A 17,598-nucleotide genomic window follows, 5' to 3' on the forward strand; every position below is an offset into this window, starting at 1 on the left:
GGGTAATCTTTTGCGGAACAGTTCCCGAATTCCGCACTCGTCGGGCTCGCGGTTTTTGCGAGCGGGAGCAGCCAACGGAGGGATAAATTCGTCCGGCGTGGCCGCATTTTTGTTCTCTTTCTTTCTTTTGTCGTTTTTTTCCCCCCCCCCCCCCTTTTCTTTTTTGTTTTTTCGTTCGTCTCGCCACGAGTGTTTTGCCGCGAACGAGATTTTCATCAGAGACCCATTATCCCCGACCGCGAACGGGCAAACAGAAAAATAATTCTTGCCACCGTGAAAAATGCGTCGCCCTGCTTTCGAATCCGCTAATTGATACTCCACCCGATTCCCGGGCCAATCATATTTCACGCGATTTTCTGCACCGCTGTTCCACATCGGACTACACGATGATCATTGTGCGCCGTGACGTTTCCCGGCGACGACTCGACGCAACATTTTCACAGCCGAACCTGCCACGGTCAAAATTACCGGTTCCAAAATTTTTTTTTTTAAATTACTGACATTATAAAGACACTTTTGTGGGAAATGATTAAATAAATGTGTTCGGTATAGCATGCATTATAGTACGAACCGCATAAAGTCCAAATACAGTGATTTCTTTATATATGTCGCCAAGGCCTGGACGATAAACGTCGCGGAATTATCCCCACTACCGGGATAGCGCGACCCGTGTTTTTGACATATATCGAGAAGTCACTGTACATTCAATCCCGTCATTTTTAGAAGACAACAAGTATCAGTTACTTTCAAGGCACTGTATTTTACGTTACTTTATAAAAATAACAGGAATGTGCTGCCCAAATCATTTTTAATAACATATATCCGAAGAAATAAATTTGTTGAACAATTCCTCATGGATGTATCTTCAGAATCTTAATAATTGTAAATTAATGAATTAATTATTAGAAGCTGTCATTTGGACGGGTTCCGTAAACCTGGTGTTAATTATTGTGAAATGTATATACAGGGTGTCGTCATAGTAGAAACTAGAAGTAAACACTCTGATAGTGAATGATCTGATTCGTATGAGTAAGGAATACTTGTAAACACATTGTTATGAAATATTCAATGTGTTTCTTCCATCTCTGACCTTGCATGACCTCGAAGGTCGCTGTGCAGTACACGGATGAATTCGTCTAGACACACGCTTCGTGAGATATAAAAAAAATATACAGCATTTCATTTAAAAAATTAAAGGTCACCTTCGTATCAAACAAAATAGTGTAAATACAAAGAAAATTACATACGCCATTGTGTTGCGTGTAAAAAACTGTACTACTTTTTCCTCTTTCATTTTTTTTTTACTATTTATAAGAAAACATTTAATATTTACTATTTACAAGAAAAACGCCGGATAGTGATGGCGCGAACACCCTGTGTAGTGAAAATAACTTGTTCTCAGCAATAAATCAACTAGGGTAAGGGACCCAATTACTACGAGGGGGGCCAATTACTGTGTCTATATTAGTTGCTCTTATTTTTAAAGCATAATGAATAATAAAAAAACAGATATTAAATTTTTTCATTAAAATCAGTTAATATACAGGGTGTCCCATGTAACACTTGTCACGATTTTTCAAATACTTACGATAATCTGACAAACAAATACTTGAAACAAAAATTGATCAGCCTTCGATTGGCTATACATTGCAATAAAAAAAAAAGTTCGAAAACAATCTTTGTTTCAGCATTGTCAAGGTCACCTTAATTTTTTTAAATAGCACTTTGCATTTTCTATTTAACAGTACTATAGCCCGAATTCAACGACTGAGTATATACCATGACCTTCGGATGACCTTGAGGGCAAAAGAAATGAAAATTTCAACAAGAAACGACACATCATACATCTCTGTTTTAATATTCCTTGTGCTTCAAACATAAGTATAATTAACATAAACGCAGTGACTGGTACCCACACAGTAATTGGGCCCCTTACCATACCCAGGGGTGCGCATCTGATTCCTCAAGTTCCAAGCAGGCGATTCAGTTGTGCGTCGAATAATTTCGCCTCGCGTAATATTAACATTATACGCAACGCGTTTGTTCGCGTTCTGAGGGGTTGGAAGGGATCCTGTAGGAACAGTTCCGCGAGCGCAGACGACCGAGCGTGTTATCCTGAGCGGCCAGGTTTCCCAGAGACCGTGGAGTCGGTCGAAAAGGATGCCGCGGCGCAACAAAGTCTCGCCTCCGCGAAGGCTGATGTGTAGCGGCGTAACAGGATGCGGTGTCAGGTGGAAATCGATCTCTCTCCCCCGTCAATTGAAAACGCAGAATCGGCCGGCTAGGAAATTACAACGAGAGGACGGACCCCCTCCCCACCCCTCCCCTCCCCTCCCCTCCCCTCTCTACTCACGGGTTGCGAGTGTCGGGTACACGTACACCGGTTGCGCAACGACGCGGCCCGTTTGACGACAAGACGCCCGCGCGTCGTTTCCCGATCTCATGTATCTAATGTCACCGTGTTCCCTGAGAGGGGCGGAGGGGTGGGGGCCAATGGGGGAGGGGGAGGGGGATGGTAGTACGAAGCGCGGAGGAGGAAAAGGAGGAACGAAACGAAGAAAGGAGTCATGAAAGAACGCACTCGAATGTAAACCGGACCCTTGTGAGATTCGCGGCCCGGCGACGGTCCCACCGACGCCGATGGCTGACCGCACCTTCCGGGCGATCCGGCCGATCCAAGTCTCTCTTCGAACCTTCCCAGTGCGACATTTAGATAGGTGGGGGACCCCACTGTGGTCTCACCGGGAGCCCCCACAGGGGGGCACCAGCTTTTTTCCACGGATCTCAACACACCTTCCGTCTTTCACGGGGCCCTCGCGCCGAATTGTGTATCTATTTCATGCACCATTTGAACAGGCCCACTTTTTTCGCCGTTCACGGCCCTTCGCGGCCCTAGCATCGTTGCCATTTCGACTCCAGACTAGCCTCATCGTCACCATAACATATCGCTGGAGCGTGGATTTTATGCGTTTATTATAACAATGAATAAACACAATTGAAAGCAGTGGACGTATTAGGACATTGAATAAGTTCTCGCTGTTTCTTCAAAAATGACAGTAGCAGTACCCCGTTCGTGGAATTTCGAATGGTAACACACATGCAAGGCAGTAGTGTATCTAACCTTAAATTTCAGTGTACGGTAGTTCACTTTAGTGTAAACAAAGTAATTTTTTCTTAGCTCTGAAAATGTCTACTTTTGTGCCAAATCAAGTGTATTTGCAGGGAATTTTATTGCACTACTTTATTCAAAAGAAATCTGCAGCTGAAGCACATAGAATTCTTGTTGAGACTTATGGTGACAATGCTTTGTCGGATACGACATGCAGAGACTGGTTTCGACGCATCAAAAATAATGATTTTGAACTTGAGGATAAAGAACGTTCTGGCGCACCGAAAAAATTTGAAGACGAAAAGTTGGAGGAATTACTCGATCAAGACCGATGTCAGACGCTAGCAGAACTTGGAAAAACATTACAAGTAGATGAGTTAACTGTTTCATAACGTTTAAAAGTTTTAGGAATGATCCAGAAGCAAGGACATTGGGTAAAAGCTTTTATTTTGTAAAAGAAACAGCGAGAACTTATTCAAGGTCCTAATACTAAAAAGATTTCAGGATATCAACGTATTGGTTGAAACTTAATAAAATAATTGAAGGGAGAAATAATTTTTTATTTACTGCGTCTTGCAATCGATGCAAATATCACAAACACACTTATGACAGCAGTGAGCAAGTACAGTTTAAAGCAGTGGACGTGTAGAAAAGATTTAACCACGCAGATGTATTGGTTCAGCTTAATTACACTCGAATAACACTTCGACCTAGAATATTTCACTTCTATATATATATTTTTTAAATTTTATACCTACGAAAATGGTGCAATTTACTCGTACAATACTGAAATGTTTAGTAATTTATTGAATACAAACAAATTCAGTAATGTAAAAAATATTTTTAATAATATTATAGCAATTTTTAATGACGTCTTACTTTCGCCATTCGTCGGCCAACAGTTAAAAGATGAACCGCATTTTCATTTGGCTCTTGTGTCTTGCAAAATACAGTCTTTACTCGATGCAATGTTTTCTCCATATATGTCCACAACACGCGTCTACCCAGGGTCATATATCGGCTAGGAGATGCTATTTTTTGACACTTTGAAGTTTACCTCGCGGTAGGGAGGATAGTGCTGGGACTTTTATCGCCCAGATATTCGGGACATATATCGAGAAAAGACTGTATATGTCCGCAAACGGGCCTACCGAGGGATATACGAGTTTCATAAAAAAAATACGCGGAATATGTAAATTTCACGGGCTGTATAAGTCCAATTGCTACAATGTTTACTTGTTGTGTCGGTATAGTTGTCCTTCACGTATGTTGACATAGGTGGCCATATTGGATGCTTAGTCTGTTGTCGGTTGTCGAAAAGGTTACACGTGTTTACGTGTGTTCGGCGATTCTTTACTTGCGAAGAAAATTGAACAAAGAATTTGTATTAAAGTTTGCTATAACAATGGTACGAAGTGCAGCACCGTATTGGAAATGTTGAATATTGTTTTTGGCAAATATTCTATGCATAAAGCAAGTGTTTACAAGTGGTGCAAACGTTTCCAAGAGGGCCGTGAAGACGTTGAAGATGACGAGTGCCCTGGACATCAACAATCGATGACAAAATAAAAAAAGTGAAGAAAAATGATTACGGACAATCGCCGAATCAGTATCAGAGAGGTTGCTGATGTCGACATATCATTTGACTCATGCCAATAAATGTTACCGGTTGATAGTGACTTTTGTCGCCAAAGTATTTGTGACATATATCGAGCAAAGTCTGTATTTTCGCACACCTCTCATTCAAAGCTCCATAGAACGACTCCAAAAAGTCGCAGATCAATTTTCAAGGTCCCGTTGCAAAGGGGAGGCTTCAATCTCCAAATCTGTGCTAATTTCAGTCACGGAAAAAAAAATGTTTCAAAATTCCCACGGACGTTTGAATGCACACCATGTTCCAGCAGAAACGGGTCCTCGGTTTCCCACTTGCTGCGGCGAGCAAAAATTTCGTCGGCAAAAATGAACAACGGGGTGCGAAAGCAGCGGCATCAAGCTTCGAAACGAGTCGAGGTTTATTGGCATACGACTTTCCTTCCCGAAATTACGACCCGCCGAGCGTCGACAAGTTCGCGAAAATCGTTGCCAACTTTCGGGAGCGTTGTACGCGAAGCGGAGACGAATTCGACAGCGAATTAAACGCGGGGAGTCGAATCGGACACAGAGTTAATACTCGCTCCGGCCGTTTTGCGAACTGTCTCGCAAATCGCCGTCGATTCGCGTAAACCGCATCGGCGTTTCCGCAACGAGCAGATACCGCGTTCCGCAATCGGGTCCGCGGATCCTTTTGACACAGTGCCGGTTTTACGAGCGAAACTTGCCGACGCGGGATTTTTTGAGCCGCGATCCGAAAACTTTTCCATAAATCGTCGTGCGAGCTTCCGAGACTTTATTGCCGGGCATCGCCATAATCCCGGGACGAATGTACCGCCGCGATCGGGAACGCGTAATCTCGGCCGGCCGCGGAGGGCCAATTAGAATGCATCGGTCGCATTGCCTAACTTTCTCGTGGCCGCGGTGCTCCGCGTGTACTTACATAAAAGTGATAAGTTTCTTCCGGCGAATGAGCATCCATGGATCAACCGTGGATGTTTATGCCCTCCTCGGGATAAGTTTCCCAAGGAAAAGTATACCCGGTGCCCGGCAGTTTGCAAAACCAGTATATCCTCCCCACCTTTCTCGCGCCCCCTCCCCCCTCCCCGCCACCGCGTGACACGCATAACTTGCCCGGATTCCTAGCCCTTTCCTCCCTCGTCCACCTTGGCCGTCCCTCCACCGTGTTCGCGGACGGTCGACACTGCCGACAGGTAATCAGTCTCGTAATTAGCCGCGACCCGGCCTGATAGGCCGCCCGAACTCTGCAACTCTGAACATTGCTGCAATTTTACGGGACGAGTGACGGCACCCAAATTCGAGAATTTCAAAATCATAGAATTTTCGGGGGGAAGACAAAATCGGCGGATTGTTCCCGGGAATTTGTGACATACATCGAGTAAAGTCTGTATTTTCGCACACCTCTCATTCGAAGCTCCGTAAAACGCCTCCAAAAAATCGCAGATCAATTTCCAAGTGCTCGTCGCAAAGGGGAAGCTTCGATCTCCAAATCTGTGCTAGTTTCAGTCCCGGAAAAAAATTTTCCCGGGAAGATAAGTGACGCGTGAGCTGCAAGTGGCCGAGGAACCTCGGAGGCCGAGGATCTCGTGGATGATCGAGGAGGAATGGTTCCCGGGAATTTGTGACATATATCGAGTAAAGTCTGTATTTTCGCACACCTCTCATTCGAAGCTCCGTAAAACGCCTCCAAAAAATCGCAGATCAATTTCCTAGACCTTGTCGCAAAGGGGAAGCTTCGATCTCGAAATCTGTGGTAGTTTCAGTCCGGGAAAAAAATGTACCGGGGAAGATAAGTGACGCGTGAGCTGCAAGTGGCCGAGGAACCTCGGAGGCCGAGGATCTCGTGGATGATCGAGGAGGAATGGTTCCCGGGAATTTGTGACATATATCGAGTAAAGTCTGTATTTTCGCACACCTCTCATTCGAAGCTCCGTAAAACGCCTCCAAAAAATCGCAGATCAATTTCCTAGACCTTGTCGCAAAGGGGAAGCTTCGATCTCGAAATCTGTGCTAGTTTCAGTCCGGGAAAAAAATGTACCGGGGAAGATAAGTGACGCGTGAGCTGCAAGTGGCCGAGGATCTCGTGGATGATCGAGGAGGAAGATCGGGATCGCGAGTGACGGAAGAAGCCGGCCACGCGAATGGTTCCCGGGAATTTGTGACATACATCGAGTAAAGTCTGTATTTTCGCACACCTCTCATTCGAAGCTCCGTAAAACGCCTCCAAAAAATCGCAGATCAATTTCCTAGACCTCGTCGCAAAGGGGAAGCTTCGATCTCGAAATCTGTGGTAGTTTCAGTCCCGGAAAAAAATGTACCGGGGAAGATAAGTGACGCGTGAGCTGCAAGTGGCCGAGGATCTCGTGGATGATCGAGGAGGAAGATCGGGATCGCGAGTGACGGAAGAAGCCGGCCACGCGAATGGTTCCCGGGAATTTGTGACATACATCGAGTAAAGTCTGTATTTTCGCACACCTCTCATTCGAAGCTCCGTAAAACGCCTCCAAAAAATCGCAGATCAATTTCCTAGACCTCGTCGCAAAGGGGAAGCTTCGATCTCGAAATCTGTGGTAGTTTCAGTCCCGGAAAAAAATGTACCGGGGAAGATAAGTGACGCGTGAGCTGCAAGTGGCCGAGGATCTCGCGGATGATCGAGGAGGAAGATCGGGTTCGCGAGTGACGGAAGAAGCGGGTGGAGGGGGAGCGAGGTCTCGCGACAAAGGGGGACTCTTAAATAAATAAAATCGATAAGGCGAGACATCGTATCCAAGGAGCAAGGTAGAGAGTCTCCGGTGTGCTGGGGACAGGGACAGGCTCATGAATAAGCAGTGCTCACGGGGGTGTGCGCCGCGTGATTTCGCGTGGGACTGTTGGCGGTAGACCAGCCGGCGAACGTTTATTTCGCAACCTTTGCCTCTTCCATCCCCGGATTCCGCCTCTTTCTCTCCGGCGTGCCGGCGCGGCGTCTCGGTCCCTCCAAAACCCCGATGCCAATAACGACGTTATCCCGCGCGACGCTGTCGCCGTTTCCGTAGAAACCCCGCGTCGCAGTGGCCGCCCCACTACGGGCTCACGTGACCCGCGACCCGACCAATCGCCGGGCAGACTCGGCCCGGTTAGGCGACCGCCGAGGGATGAAAAGGGCGGAGCCGTCCGGGCACCGCGTGGGGATGAAAGCTCGCCGAACGAGGCGGGGGTCGAAAAGCTTCGCGAAGTCACGTGTGCCCGCCGTCAGAAGCCTCGTTCGTGCTTCCACGTCGTTGTTACCCGCACCGGCCGTGCCGCTTTTTGGGGTCCAGCCACCGTGTCACCGCCGCTGATAACGATAACGAGAGTTCGACGTGACCGACTACCACCTTTTTACCCTGCATCGCTGACGAACGCACACCGATTGTGTCCCTCTACCCCCCCCCGGTCGCAGCACCGTTCGTTCGTCCTCGAACACATTCTTTCGCACCGGGAATCACGAGCGTAATCGGTGTCAATTACGGGCGATCGTTCGCGTGTGCATTTAAAAGGGAGTTGTTCAGTGACGGCACGATCGCGCGCCTCTTGGATACGGTGAAGTGTGCACAGTGAACGGGTGACTACCCTCGAAACTGATCCCCCAGAAACCGACGAATCCGTTGGCCACGAGGAATTCGGGGAACGGTGAACAGTGACAATTAACGAGTTCCATCCGGTCCGTCTCGTTCGCGTTCGGACATTGTCGAACTCGGGACCACGGTGCGAAGAATTCCGGGAACAGTGGACAGCGACGATAGTTTTTGTTTATCGAAACTGGTGGCCCGGAATCTCCTCCAAATTTAGGGCCGGGAGAATTCTGGAAACGCTGACAGTTAAAACAGTGACAATTAATTTCGGTTGAAACCGACCCCCGCGAACCGAGTTCTTTTCTTTTGCTTTCTCTTTGGGAGCTGTTTCTCGTTGGGGAGTCGTGAAATTCCTGGAGGAAGCATGAGGAATCCCGTGGACCATTCCCGCGTCACGATTCGATTACGGTGGATAACGTGCGAAAGTGAGTCGTGAGAGTCGAGTGTGATGTGCGCCGTGAGAGAGGGCCGAGGATTCTAGCTGTCCCATAGATAGTTCCCGCGGATTCGGTTCTCCCAATTCACGAAGATGAAGAGACGGTCGACGACCGGGTGCTCGAAGCCACCCGTCGTCCGGCACAAAGACGTTCCTGATGACAGTCATTGTACCGCGTCGCCATAGACGTCGGCCGACCGCGTTAAAAAGAGACGAGAACCACTTTCTGGAAGCGTGCAAGAGGTCTTCATCGGCGGTCAATAGGGCGGACCGTCTCTCTTGGATACTAAGAAAATATTATATACATAAATATATATATATATATATACATATAAATCTGTGCGGCGGGAGGAACCACCTGGATTCGCACAGCCGACGGCCGTCGGCTAGGATCAGCGATGGACCTCAGCACTGCCTACCGATACAATCAGAATATGATGGAATATTACACCTGTAAGCCCTTCAACCCTTCTTCTAAAGAACCGCCCAGTAGAATCGCCGATATTCGTTAAATTAGCTCCTCGAATTTCCGAAGAATCTTGCCGCCCCTTCCGGAAACAATGATCTCGAATTTACGTCTCTTGTTAGTCAATCCTTTGCGCTGTTCATTCCGAGGGATGGGCTAAAAATGACCACACTACGATTCAAAACAATTGTTAACCCTTTGCCGACACACGTCTGCTGATTATGTTTGACTACGAATCGTTTCTAAAGAAATTTTTACTAAACACTCCCCCATTTAATTATTATCCCCTGCTTTTCATGACGTAATTCGGTTTCACAGGGAAAATTCGATCCATTGAGAAATATGATAACTAGACATTTATGACAAACATTAGTAGATAACATACAAAATAGTACGAATACCTACGGGACTGTTGTTTTGCTTCCGACTCATTACAATTATTGAGAAAAGAAACAAATGTCTGTGCAGCCTCTGTACCCTGCAATTAATTCAGCGCGAACATCAGCAGTACAATCATAATTTCCGTCCGCAAAGGGTTAATAAATTCGTCGAAGTATAATTCTTTAAATCAAATAAAATACTCTAAATACTCTAAATAAAATAGAATACTCTAAATCAGATAAAATTACCGAGTGCATCAAAGCAGCTCCGAGTGCTTCAGAGCAGTTTCGAGTACTTCGAAGCAGAATCGAGTGTTTCAAAACAGAATCGGATGTTTCAAAGCAAAATCGAGTGCTTCCAAGCAGCTTCGAGTGCTTCCAAGCAGAATCGAGTGCTTCCAAGCAGAATCGAGTGCTTCAAAGCAGTTTCGAGTGCTTCGAAGCAAAATCGAGTGCTTCCAAGCAGAATCGAGTGCCTCGAAGCAAAATCGAGTGCTTCCAAGCAGAATCGAGTGCTTCAAAGCAGAATCGAGTGCTTCCAAGCAGAATCGAGTGCTTCAAAGTAGCTTCGAGTGCTTCGAAACAGAATCGAATGTTTTGAAACGGAATCGAATGTTTTGAAACAGAATCGAATGCTTCAAAGCACCTTGGAGCACTTCAAAGCAGCTTCGAGTGCTTCAAAGCAGCAAGGAGTGAGTGCTTCGAGTGCTTTGAAGCAGTAAGGAGTGAGTGCTTCAAAACAGCTAAGAGTGCTTCGAGTGCTTTAAAGCAGCTATGAGTGCTTCGAGTGCTTTAAAGCAGCTATGAGTGCCTCGAATGCTTCGAGTGGTTCAAAGCAGCTTCGAGTGCTTCGTGTGCTTCAAAGCAGCTTCGAGTGCTGCGAAGCAGCTTCGAGTGCAAACACTTAACTCCTCACTGTCCAATCCTCGCACATAGTCATCTTCTGTCCTTCGAACGTAACAATTGAACAGAAAATTGAAGCAAAAATGAGTGTCTTCACTCCCCTTCTTCCCGACTTGAACAAAGTTAGTACAAGAAGAATTGCTGAAGACAACAACAACACGATTTCCGTGGCTATCGATAAACAATGTGAAAGACATTGAAACGACTCTCCCCGTAGATACATACATACGTTTGAGAAGTCATAATTATCTCTCTCTCTCTCTCTCTCTCCCTCTCTTGGTGCAATTGGTACGATTCAAAACGATGGTACCGTGTCGAAAGGGTTGATTCGCGGCGTACATTCTGCAACTGGTTGACGGGCTCGCATTTTTTTCGATCGGCAAGAGTTCTTACAGCCTCGGTGTACGCCGAGCAGTCGGATAATGGGTTTTCGAGCGGCGACTCGACTGGCTGATGAAGAACGAGAAGCGAAACAATTCGCTCATTTCCCCCCTTCGGATCGTGAGAGCCGGGCTCTCTCGGTGCCGTGAAGATCGATTTCTCTCACACTTTTCTGCCGATCAACCGGAGCGTTGAATAGATAGGAAAGTCGATCGTCCGGAGACAAATCTGCATTGTCCGACAAACTAGTCCGCCACGGGCAAGAAACGCGAACGACCTTCATTCGCAGTTCGATCCGGTAGCGGTACCGTGACTCGAGGAAAAACCGAAACCGCAACGGTGGCAGGCCTCTGTCTCTCTCTCTATCAGTCTCTCTTTCCCTCCGTCGGTTCCCTAAATTCGCAGTGAAACTCGACGGAAATTTTCCGCTGAAAAACAGACGCAATCCTCCGCACTTTCGTTTTCTTCCACTTTCTTTTTCTCCCCCCCGAGTAAAAACCGCCGACCGGTTTCTCGGTGAAATTTCCGGCGGTCCCGATCCTCCGGTGGAGGGGGTAGAGGGAGGAAACGTGTATGAAAATAATCTTGGAGCGTGAAATTTGCGGCAAACCTAATCCGATTATCCGCGCGCGGCGATCGCGTTCGGTCTCGAAGCGGAAACCTGTAAAATTAGAAAGAATCTGCGGCAGCGAAAGGTCCGGGCTTCCTGGACACCGGCTCTCCGTCTAATTACGCGAGCTGACTGTATTAATTAGGCGGATCTGACGTATTAGAGTAGCAACGATCGAAACCGCCACGCGTCCCGCACGCTCGTTTACCTGGCACCGACGCGGTCCCGCTCGGACTAATGGGACGATAATAATTATGATACATTAACAAGAATGGCGCGGTCACCGGGTGCAACGTAGTTGAATCGTTTTGCAACCGGGCACGTCAATCCCTTTCCCAGAATGCACGAAATTACCGGCGAAATTGGCGCAATTGAACGCTGCGCTCCCCGCTCGAACGTTTTAAATGGACACTGTTGCGATTTATGACGGAGGGTCTGCGTTTCCGATGGTAGCCTGATTTTGGGGACGTTTAATTGCTAAAAATCGCCGCAACTAGCCAATTTTTACGTCTACGTCAATTTCAAGTCTTATTGAACATACTATACCAAGTTGCATATACTGTACTGTACCAACATGGCAATTTTTGTGCTTAAATTAATTTTTAAGTCTTGTTGAACATACTATACCAAGTTGCATATATTTTACTGTACCAACATGTCAATTTTTGTGCCTATGTCAATTTTCAAGTCTTGCTGCACATACTATACCAAGTTGCATATACTGCACTATATCAACATGTCAATTTTTGTGTCTGTGTCAATTTTCAAGTCTTGCTGCAGATACTATACCAAGTTGCATATACTGTACTATATCAACATGTCAATTTTTGTGCCTATGTCAATTTTCAACTCTTGCTGCACATACTGTACCAAGTTGCATATACTGTACTATATCAACATGTCAATTTTTGTGCTTATGTCAATTTTCAAGTCTTGCTGCACATACTATACCAAGTTGCATATACTGTACTATACCAACATGTCAATTTTTGTGCCTATGTAAATTTTCAACTCTTGCTGCACATACTATACCAAGTTGCATACACTATACTATACCAACATGTCAATTTTTGTGCCTATGTCAATTTTCAACTCTTGCTACACATACTATACCAAGTTGCATATACTATACTACAACAACATACCAATTTTTGTGCCAATGTCAATTTTCAAGTCTTGCTACACATACTATACCAAGTTGCATATACTGTACTACACCAACATGTCAATTTTTGTGCCTATGTCAATTTTCAAGTCTTGCTGCACATACTATACCAAGTTGCATATACTGTACTATACCAACATGTCAATTTTTGTGCCTATGTAAATTTTCAACTCTTGCTGCACATACTATACCAAGTTGCATACACTATACTATACCAACATGTCAATTTTTGTGCCTATGTCAATTTTCAACTCTTGCTACACATACTATACCAAGTTGCATATACTATACTACACCAACATACCAATTTTTGTGCCAATGTCAATTTTCAAGTCTTGCTGCACATACTATACCAAGTTGCATATACTGTACTACACCAACATGTCAATTTTTGTGCCTATGTCAATTTTCAAGTCTTGCTGCACACACTGTACCAAATCCCATTATATTACGTGTACCAATTAACTCGCGTCACTCACAGTTAATCAATTGTAATTTTACAATTCATATCTTTCGTCCACCAGATTGAAGATTCATCTGAGATTATTTTGCAGAAGGTGTTTTAGTTGTTCGTAAATAATTAGCGAATCCAACAGAAAATCACGCAACATTAACCCTCTTCTCTCCAAATATTCTACTGGTTCGGCGTGTCGGTGTCGCAACGAACGGGATTTGGTATCAACAAATTCCCGGAAACAAGTAGAACAGGGTCGAATTGTTCGTCGATTTTTCAAACTGCCGGAGTAATAAAGCCCGTCGTGTGCCGGAGCAATACGTAACGCCCGGATCGTAATGCAATACAGAAACAAAGCTGGTGGAGAAATATCGAGTGACTGCACGGGGGAATCTATATCAAAGTTCTTGGCTGGTGATGCTCGCCCGCGATCCTGTGCGAACGGTAAACTTCTTTCTCGTAACAGAAACACCGTGTCTTCTTCGGGGTGGGAGTTTCCCTTCCGGCGGAAACTGGAACGCCGTCGAACGAATTCGCCGTGGCGTTTCGCTCGAATGACGCGCCCGCGCGATTAACAAATCGACGATTTCTAATTGCTGCGAGTCGATTGTCTTCGACCGCGAACTATCCGTACCAATACATCGCGAACTCTCCGTACAAATTCACCCATTCCTTCATTTCATGGTCTTTATTAGATTGCGGATTTTGTGCATTTAGGACAAAACAACATATTTAAATTATCAGGGAGAGAAAGAACTTTTTATTTGCCAACTATTTTTAATAATCGATGCAGAATATTTTTATTTTCCATGAAGATCCGCTGACAAGGTGTTAAAGGCTCCGCGGCCATCTTCTTTGCGACTTGCATATAACTTGTGATTAAGATCGGAATGTTAAAAATTAAATTGTAGTAACTTAAAAAATTGGATGTAGCTGCGTCAGGATAGTAAGCAGAGAAATTCGTATGAAACGCGAAAGAATTGGAAGAGACATGTATAAATTAGTGAAACGCAAGCAAACGTCGATAAAAATGGATTTTAGGGTCCACCAATGGACAAAAGAAGTTAATGCTTGTTCTGATTCGTCAGAGATCACTTCGCGCAGTTAATTCGCATAAAAGTTCCCAGCCCGGTCGTCAATCCCCGTGTCGAATTTTTGTTTCGTTAAACGAATCGGTTCGATTCCACGGGGTTTTTATGCCCGCTATTCGGCAGCGAACGCATTAACGGATATCGTAAATGAAAACCGTGGCATCCCGGAAATGAGTTCATGCCAGATCGCCTAGCCAGGTCACCTTGTTTCGCATTGTTTTTCTCGCTGTCGTTGAAATCGCGACGAATTAGGAAAGAGTCGTAAGGCTTTCTCTGTCGTGAAACCGAATCGAATCGCCGATAAACAGTTCGATCCGGAAACGATCCGTCGATCGATACGCGCATATCCAATCGGCGAGTAAATAAATCTGTCGTGGGAAAGAATAGTGATTCCGAAGCGAAACGTACTCGGTCACTATGAAACCTCCGAAATTATGGAAAAGATTTTCGGTCGAGGAACAGTCAAATGAAAATGCTACTCCCGTTTGATGATATTTAAATCATTTTTAATATCATATTTTTAATTATTTTTAATCAACACTAGGTTTACGGGGCACTAAAAGTGGCCAGTTTGGATTATTTTATAAATATATCAAGAATATGTTGATGCAGATTTTTAGCAGCTTCTACCATGATATTTGTTCCAAGGAATAAATGTGTTAAATAAATTTCCTGTAAATCCATTTTTAAAATAATTGTAAATTAAAGAATGTAGAACCCGACATTTTGACGGGTCCCGTAAATCTAGTGTTAATATTGTCAATTTAAAATTCAAAATTTGTCTCAGATTTCTATAAAATCAAGGATTCTAAGCGACATAAAAATCGAAAAATTGAAAAATGACTGGAAACCCTGTCACCCTTTTAGCACTTCGCTGATCGAATTTTCTAAACAATTAATTCTATAAAATTAATTTATTGAACGACATAAAAATCGAAAAACGATTGGAAACCCTGTCACCCTTTTAGCACTTCGCTGATCGAATTTTCTAAACAATTAATTCTATAAAATTAATTTATTGAACGACATAAAAATCGAAAAACGGCTGGAAACCCTGTCACCCTTTTAGCATTTCGCTGACCGAATTTTCCGAACAATGAGTTCTATAAAATTAATTTATTGAACGACAAAAATTTGTTTGCGAATATGATTAATTCCGTCTTGCATTTTTGAAAACCGTGGCACTGAAATGTGGATCATTTCAAAAATCGTTTCGGGCGAGTTCAATGGTACATTCCCACGAAGATCCGATCGAAACAATCGCTGCTAATTACCGCGATGATCCGGCCATTCGGATCAGAAGTTTCATTGTCAATGTCTGTTTTTTTTTTGCGCCGTCGACGTATCGCATTGCGATCTCTCGGTTGGTCCGTCGCGTCGGCAAGACAATGAGGGATCCGCGATCATTACTAGAAACGATACTCGCTTTCCGGTCGCAAATCAATTCGGTCTCGCGTTTATGGTCGCATCCCCGCGGCGCGGCCGGTAGTCAGGGGGATACTCGGTTGGGAATCATGGTGGCTCTGCCACCGGCAAAAGCACCATGACTAGCCTGCTCGCACACACGCCGTCACGCCTGCCTGACCACAACTATACGAGAGCCCTGAATCCAGGACCACCCCCGGGCCGAATTCGGAGCTACTAGTGCTACGAATCGTCGTGCCCGTTCCTCTACCCACCGCTGCGTCAACGAACCTTATTACTATAGCCAACTATAGTCCACTATAATCTTCCTCGATCGCTGTTCGCCTAATCGCCACACGCGTCTCTTGCCGTTTCTTCCCGGGAACCTCAAAAGTACTCTCCTGGAATAATTTTCCACCCTTTCAAATTTATATAAAATTTATCCATCAGCATTGTCTTCTTAATTTCTGGATTACAAGTGGCAGAAGTACTATCAAAAAGCATGAAAATTCATGCACCATGCAATCTACATTGTGTCCCAAAAATGAGTTTCCTTGAACGGGGTAATTCCTGAGGTGATTCGAAGAAACTTTTTCCTTTGCGAAAATATCCTCCGCGGCCTCGTTCAGGAGTTATTAACGAAAAACACGGACCAATCAGGACGTAGCTAGAGCGGCCGGCCTCGGCCAATGGCAGCGCCACGATCAGCGGGACCTGCCGTCGAAGCAATACATCCGCGCCCTGATTGGTCCGTGTTTTTCGTTGATAACTCCTTAAGGAAGTCGTGGAGAATATTTTCGCAAAGGAAAAAGTTAGTGCAAATCACCTCAGGTATCGCCCATTTCAGGGAAGTGTAGAATTTTTGGGACACCCCGTGGATTTTATGCATTTACAACAATCGGTAGGCCACACACGAGACAGTGAAGGTATTAGAAGAATGTAAGAATATAGCCACGGTATTTTTATAACAATGAAATTATTAACAGGAGAAATAAATTTCTATTTAACTTCCCCTTCTTGCGAGCTATAACAATTTTATTTTGCGTAAAGATCCGCAGTCTAATCATTTAATATTTTAATGTGCCGGGGCGGAAATGTTCGCTAAGACAGTTATAAAAAAACAATAATTTTAATTTTAAAGATAAAATTGTTTTAATTGTTCCCGCAGTTTGAGTGACTCTAGTAGAATAGCTGCGCACACGTCAGACACAAAAAAGACGTCGAATCGGTCACACTCGATCGCATAATTAACCCACGCCGAATCTAAAATTATTATAGCGATTCCTCCTTTTCCCAGCATCTCGGACACTCTCGTCTGCATTATGGTTGCGGAGGATGTTGATTGAGAGGAAACACAGACGAGCGGGGGATGAATCGCAGGCTTTTGTCAGGGTGTTAGAAACAACGTCGATCATCGAATCATCGACGCACTGGCACGAACACGAGGACATATGTCGTGGTCCAGAACACCCTCCATTACGATATTAGATCGAACTGATCGAGTTAGGCTTTAACGCGCGCAAAATAAACGAGACACTCCTCGAGAAAATTAGGCGATGATGGGGTGAAACTGAATGATGCGAAACACACTTCCATTATCATCAGTCCACTAATCTAATTAACGAATGCTGGAAACACTATAAAATATTGTCGATAAACGAGAGGTATGGAGTCTGTCGTGGGTTTAGAATTAAAAACTGGACTGCAGTTATTGTTTATAAATGAATAATAAAATATGAAAATAGAAATTGATTGAATGATTTCCTGCAAATGCATCTTCAATTGGACTGCACATTTGAGGATGACGAAAATTAATAAAATATTCCAAAAATTTTCAAATACTGTTTTTTGGACTCACTGCAACGATTGAGAAAATAAATGAATGTGTACCTCCCGTATTGTGCGACAATTTTTATTTTGCATACAAATTCGGAGTCTATAACAATCGTAAAGTGACTGGTATTGGATATATGTCGCCATATTTACTGAATGACA

General features: G+C 44.6%; 1 protein-coding gene across 5 annotated transcripts in view; it reads left to right on the top strand.

Moving 5' to 3' along the window:
- Nucleotides 1–17,598, top strand: part of Sv (paired box protein shaven) — a 236,216-nt gene that overhangs the window by 168,540 nt on the left and 50,078 nt on the right. The window lies entirely within an intron of this gene.

This window comes from Halictus rubicundus, chromosome 14 (assembly GCF_050948215.1).
Source record: "Halictus rubicundus isolate RS-2024b chromosome 14, iyHalRubi1_principal, whole genome shotgun sequence".
Taxonomy (NCBI): Eukaryota; Metazoa; Arthropoda; class Insecta; order Hymenoptera; family Halictidae; genus Halictus; species Halictus rubicundus.